The sequence below is a fragment of the Olea europaea genome, unplaced genomic scaffold, assembly GCF_002742605.1.
Source record: "Olea europaea var. sylvestris unplaced genomic scaffold, O_europaea_v1 scaffold2619, whole genome shotgun sequence".
Taxonomy (NCBI): Eukaryota; Viridiplantae; Streptophyta; class Magnoliopsida; order Lamiales; family Oleaceae; genus Olea; species Olea europaea.
Genome location: NW_019244521.1, coordinates 109,270 through 116,278, shown reverse-complemented (window position 1 = coordinate 116,278; position 7,009 = coordinate 109,270). Strand labels below are relative to the sequence as shown.

Genomic DNA, 7,009 nt, shown 5'->3' with positions numbered 1-7,009 from the left:
TGGAATATTGTGTTTTTGTTTTCATTGACTTTTTTCATAAATTGTTTTATATCAATTTGACGGATGAACCTATAAAAAATAATTTATTTTCGTGGTTATTAACCGAATTGAACCGTGTCGAACCGAGACACGAACCGAATCGAACCGATTTACGTGGTTATGGTGCGGTTATGGTATGGTCCAAAATTGATGGTGCGGTTATGATTTTGACCAAATCGACCCATAACTGAACTGTTGCCAACCCTATTTGTACTAGATCCACGTGAATTTTATTTCAAATGAAAATCTTCAAAAAAATTTCGAATTCTACAAAAGTCTATAAAAATTTTAAAATGAAAGACTACGAAAAACTTCAACTAATTTCATGCAAGTCTATAAAAGATTTATGAAATTCACAAAAATCATCACTTAAAAAGAGTCTACCAAAATTTTTAAAAGTCCCAATTGAATACACCGTTTGACCCAAGGGCTCCCCAAGGTGTCTCGAACCCTAACATCTTGAAATCCATTTCTCCAAAATCTCACGCAAAGGCTTTACGTTCCAAGAAGAAAGGAGAGAAGATGTTGAAGAAGACTTCCATGGCGGTTCCATCCTTTCGGATCTTCGTCTCCCCTTTGCGCTTGGTGTGTGAGTTTTTTCACCTTGCATTATTTATTATACCAGAATAAGTGTCTGGTCTGATTTTTTTTTTTTAAATTTTTCTTGGGAAAAATATCTATTTTTCATTGGATTTGAGTTTGATTCTATACTTACCCATTTGATTTCAACTCAAGATCATTTTTTAAGTTTAAAATTTATACCCAAAAAATTCTATTGTTATTTACCATCGATTTCCAGAATCTAGGTTTATTTATTTATTTAATTGGGGGGTTGTTTATTGAAGCTTAATGCTTCTTTAATTGATATTATACGTAAATGGTATCTAAGCTCTGGGTTCTTGTAATGTAATGTAATGTAAAACCCATATGAATTTTAAGTCAATTTATTTATGTGAATTATGTGGTGGTGGGCGTTTAATTTATTCTGAAATTCATGTCAGTAAACTATATGAAACGGATACAATGATCTGGAATTTTGTATACGGTTCTTATTTTTGGACAGAATGGCAAGACTTGTAGATCGTGGTAGTTCTACTCAGCAATCGTTGTCGCAGTGCCAGCACCTGCTAAGTTAGCTAGGAACATCAATGACAATACCTATTATGTGGCTGGAATTTGAGAAACGCATGGAGGTCGCTAAGAAGACCGAAAATGAAAGATGGCTATTCTTTTGTTGTAGTAATGATTGCAGTCATTTCAAGTGGAACGACGTTTCGTTTGGTGGAATTAAACATGTGCAACTTGATTGTGAGTCCAATGGTGAGTCATGATATACTTGTTTGGGTAGCTCTCATCCCAAGTATCCAATTGAAGATTTTTCCCATGTATTGAAGAATTTGGTTCGCATAATCGCTATGAATATGTGGAAATCTCATCAAGTTTTTTCTAATTACACTTTTATATGCATTCGAACATTGTAGCCTTTAGCTTTGCACTATATAATAATAATAATATGTTTTGGTTGGACCTCCTTCCAGGCTCCATTAGGTGACAAAGCTTTTGTACAAGATATGGAGTGAAGATCGTTTAAAAACACTTGATTTGTAGTTCCCAATAGTTCTCCATCAAGGGAATTCTTAATTGGTAGGTACATGTACGATTTATTGTTAAAAACAACAAAAATATTAATCCATAACCATTTAGTTAATTGGTTACTTAAGTCTCTACGGAGTTGCAATCAATATTTCTTTGTGGTTGACCATGATGCAAGAGCACAAGGATACAAGAGAATCTAGATTTTAATTAGTTGCAGTTATTTAACCACTGTCCAAACTTGATCAATAAAAATAACAATTGTATCACATGCATAATATCTTATATTAACAATCAAACTAAGTTGTTCCCCTATTTTAAGTAGTCCTGCCTTGATAACTCATTGGCACAAACTTCTGGCTAATTTCCACCAAGCACCATATGCAAAAGCAGAAGGCCTAAAACACATTTCCCATAAAACAAAAACTCCAAAGTCATAAATTCATAATTTAATGTTGCTATTAGTTATTCCTTAAGGAATGTTTTTCAGCTGCTGTCGATAGCTTCAGGAGGCATCGTTTTCATGCCCAATCGTCTCAAGTTCTACATTCTTTCAGTTGACCAAAACATATACTGCTTCAATATCATCCGAAAAAGCTACCTTAATTACTTGAAATCTAGGCAAATATTTCTCATCATATTGTGAGACCAAATTACTCTTGCTCCTTGTCCAAGAGTGTCCAACATTATCACATTATCTGAGGAAGGTGTTGAATTCAAATGTTGTAAACTGCAATCAGTACTAGATTCCAAACAATTAATTATGCTAGAACGTTTTTCTACCAATTATAGCATCCACAAATATGCAATCTGTGTTGTTAGACTTCCCATCATCCTGAGATGAATTAATGTGTTTTTTTGCACTCAATTCTTCAGTGTACAATCCATCAAGCCAACATCGAAGAAATTCATGACTGTTGTGCTACTGAAATCCCCTAAATTGGAGAGACTTGGAACGAACACTACCAAGATCTTGAATTTATCACACTTCTTATACAACTTCTGGGTTGGTTTCAAGGAAAAGCTTTCTCGGAGTAGCAATAAGAGGACTAAGAGATTCTAAGATTCATCTAATTAAAAAAAGTAATCCGATAATTTATTTATAGCCAATAAATTCTGTATATTTGAATTAAAGAAATGTGTATTTCCCAAATTAACAATACCTCAACTGAATAATTGTTACTTCCATGTGAACCAATCGACAAAGAGTGCTCTTTTATTCCACTAGTCACACTGCTGATCCAGAATTCCACACCTCCACAGGAGAAATTTCCACATTCCAAACAAACCCAAATAATTTTAGACTCCGATTTTGAAGTGGTTTTGTGATTGAGAGTATCTTGCACCTCTGTCCAATGGCTACGTGTTTGGATATTGCGCGGAGAACAGATTTTAATCCCTTGATCTGAGCTAGGTGGACGATGAAGACAATTGATCTGAGCTAGGAGGACGATGAAGACAAGGAACGAGATATGACGAGGAAGAAGGCGCCTTTCAATTCACAGTTGGGAAAGGCATGTTTGGTATTGTTGATGTGGAGCTTATTTGGCACTTCGTTCAATATTTAACAAGCCACCTCACTTTTCCATCTGCCATGTCAACTAATCTACTAACGGATTCTATTTGGTGTGTGATGGAGTAAGATGGAGCAAAGTTTAGTAGCCAATGAGACGCTTCATGAGGTTTGGTGAGTTAATCGTGACATAGTGCAAAGTTTAGTAACTGTTGAAACATTAACTCAAATAGTTATCCACTATAGCTATACCCTTAACTCTTCCAATTAGATCCAAATTTATAGCATAATCTTTGAGGGGAAAGATAATAATTTTCCTTATTGTCATCCACTCTATTATCTACATATATAAAACCAAAAATAAAAATTCATGATCAGAATGATAATTATGTGCAAGAACTTTATAGGAAAATAGCTTGATTGAAGAAAGGATATTTAGTAAAGACTATATTGTCTCAAACAAATGATGGAAAAGAGGTCAAACAATTTATGCCTCCATGGAAAGTTAGACTGAGCACGACTCAAGTAAGAAAGAAAATGTTTACCTACTTCCATTATACCCACTTATGAATGAAAGGTGGCCGAGTTGGTGGAGTAGGTGAACACGTAGGCCTTTGGTCACGAGTTCAATTTCCCCTATCAACACTTGCTCGGTTGAGCCCATCTCATCGGGCTTGCCTATTACGGTTTACCTGGCTGGCGTGGTTTGTAGGCTATTCGTCAGCACAAGGTTTATCAAGTGCGCACTCAAAGGGTAGCGACTGCGAATTCTCCCGTCATAAAAAAAGAAGAAGTAAGGATCTATTTATTGAATGATGTGAAACTATCAATCAATGAATGGCAAGACGAGAAAAAAATAACACAAGATTTAAAAATCTTCGTATATGTAGAAATGACAATTCAAAACTTACACATATAACCTTGAATAAAAGAATTAGCAAAGCAGAACATCTAACCAAAAAAAAAAAAAAAAAGAAAAAAAGAAAAAAAGAAAAATGAGAGTTAAAAAAATGTTTTTGTTTTAGCTAACGGCAGTGCATAACCCTATGATCTCTAAATCAAAACTGCTTGCACCATTCATATAGTTCAAATGGACATAAAAAACATACGCACATATATTTCTACATACACACACAATGAAAAAACTATGCGTATTGCATAATACCATGAAATATATCTTCCTATCTATAAAACATAAGCTTCATAAAATTGAAACAATTGGAAACTTTAGCTATCCTCAACTAGAGGGCAAGTGTCAATTATTGGATCTCAATTTTAACGAAGTGCCTACCAGATATGGAATATTTGGACATCTTACCATATATCCATGAATAATGCCTAGTACACAAGGCATTATTCACAGAGCCCCTCATTGCGCAGGGGCCCTATATGTATTTTAAAAAAAAAAATTTACATGGGGGTATGTGTGAGGCCTGACAGGGTTCTATATCTATTCAATGAAGTAATAAAGCCTTATTAATCATAATACCAACCGATCTCATAAAGTGGACTCAGAAAATATCAAAATTAGCTTAAAGGAGCAAGGCATTGCACACCAAGGCTGAAAAGTATGAAAGAGCCATATTTTTAAAGCATACATCTTCCCAATTTTACATCTGTTATAGGAAAACCCTTGAATTCCCACACCATCCAACCTAAAGTGGTGGAAACAATTGCATAATAGTCTAACAAGGAATGGTAAGAAATTCACTCCAAATAACAAATCACACTCTAAAGAAACAAATTATCAAAACATCAATTTTCCAATTACAACATGCAAATCACTTCTAATAATCAACATTTCTCATCCATGCTAAGATTGTTAAACAAAATTACATAAAATTAGAAATCTTTAATTGAGAGATACTGATGTCGATATGTAATTACTCAGGGTAAGGAAAAGACAGTGTCATTAGTAAAAAAAAAATGAAAGTAAACAACGTCGTTTATACCTATAATTAAAGACAAAAAAAAAAGAAAAGGAAAAGTCTACATGTACATAATTATTGCACATAATGTTGTCCACAATATGATATATCAGTCATCCAGTTGTTGATGTGAAAGTGTGATATTTTAATTAAAGGTTGGATTCAGTGCCACATGTAATTATGAACACCATTATGTAAACAATTATGTACATGTAGTACTTTTCAAAAAATAAAGGGAAATGACATGGCCCGTTACCTTTTTTGTTGGGACGGGGAAAAAATTTGCTATAATGTGATAAAATGGAACAATTCATTGTTCCTAATTACTATACCTTCCCATTTACTTTTTTATATAGTAGGAGTAAGACCATTTAGATTGTTTAAAAATGAGATTTAATGATATGAAAATTTGAGTATTCTCAGTTATTTGTCCAATTCTTGATAGTCAATAGAATCAATGAGCTTTTGATGACTGGTTTTTGACATTTATAAGTGAATCAAGATGAGCTAGAAGATTGTTCATGATTTTCATGTTCTCATCCTTTCGTATAGGTTAGGTGGTATTAGGGACGGGTTGCTTGTGCTAGTATGTTGCAAATGTGATATCAAAATTGTGAAATACAACTGGAGGATGCCTATGCTTGTGAGTATATGATGAAGATCAAACAAAATTTATTGTTGGCCCAACAAATAGGAATCCAAATACACTTAACTTAGTATGAACTTTTTACACACGAGAGTATAGCTCATGCATGGAATATGCATTAAATATTTTAGTAGTTTTAAGATTTTTACATTTTGATCTGTCTTTTCTCATGTTATTTTTCCAATTAATATCTTAGATTACAATTTTTGTTGTGGTATTTTTCTATTTCCTTATAGAATAGGATTCGTTGCATTGTATAAATGTAACACCCCAAATCTAGGTACCCTAGACTTGGAAGCATAATCATTTGAATTTTCACTTTTATGCATACTTAACTCAAACCTTTAATTTACGATACTCACAGTACCAAAACTTTAAAAAACTCGTATCTAGAATCCAAATTAGCAGAAATCATTAGTTTTTCTATTAGTTGACCAAAAACCAAAGATCTGATCAAATGTTGACTATTCTTTAAAGAACAAAATGGTAAATTTACACTTTTTATATAAAAGCCAAAATAGAATTATCAAATCAAAAAAAAAAAAAAAACACTATTCATCTTCTCCACTCACCCCCACCTCGAAACCAAAAACCACCAAAATCGTTGACACCCACAAAACTCCACTTATCTTGTCATTGCCACCAAAATTGCCAACAAATATCTGTGTTAAGCAACCATCTTCACCAATTAATCCATATTCCTAGCTTCTGAGACAGTATGTAGTCTCAGCTTTTCAATGTCTTCATTGAGGGGATTAAAACATCCAAGCCGAACATCAATAAATTGGGAGTTGGACAAATGATGATTGAGAAGATTAGAGGATGATAATGAAGATGCTTACTTTGCTACTCCAAAAATTTCTTTGATAGTTAAAGAGTTGTCCCTTGAACAAGAGGATAGTTGTACGCAGCAAACCAAAACCTTACCCACAAAGCATTACCATCACCAAAACTATCGACACACTGACGATTGTAATCATTATTCTCTTAAAACAGGAAATACCAATAAAGCAATTTATCCTATTTCACTGAGCGATTGAAATTGAAATTTGATCCAAAATTCCATTTTCCCAATTCTCTAGTTGCAATCACTGTTTGTCTTTGTTGTAATTTCTTGTAGACTCCAAGGTGGGGATTAATGGGATGCAAGCAAGGAGCCGAAGCAATATATTGATTGATGCATTGAATGTTGTACTTTTCCTCCACCATGCCCTTCCCTACCTATTTCTTTGCTACAAAGTCTTGCATAAGCTGCCTTTGCTGATGAGGCCAAATGAAGAAGAGCATGAG

General features: G+C 33.8%; 1 long non-coding RNA gene across 1 annotated transcript; it reads left to right on the top strand.

Annotated features, from left to right (window-relative positions):
* The first annotated feature begins 455 nt into the window (after nt 1-455).
* Nucleotides 456-1,690, top strand: LOC111383133. Its single transcript, XR_002700698.1, has 2 exons — nt 456-624; nt 1,103-1,690. It is a non-coding gene; the product is annotated as an uncharacterized LOC111383133 (long non-coding RNA).
* Nucleotides 1,691-7,009: the final 5,319 nt, after the last annotated feature.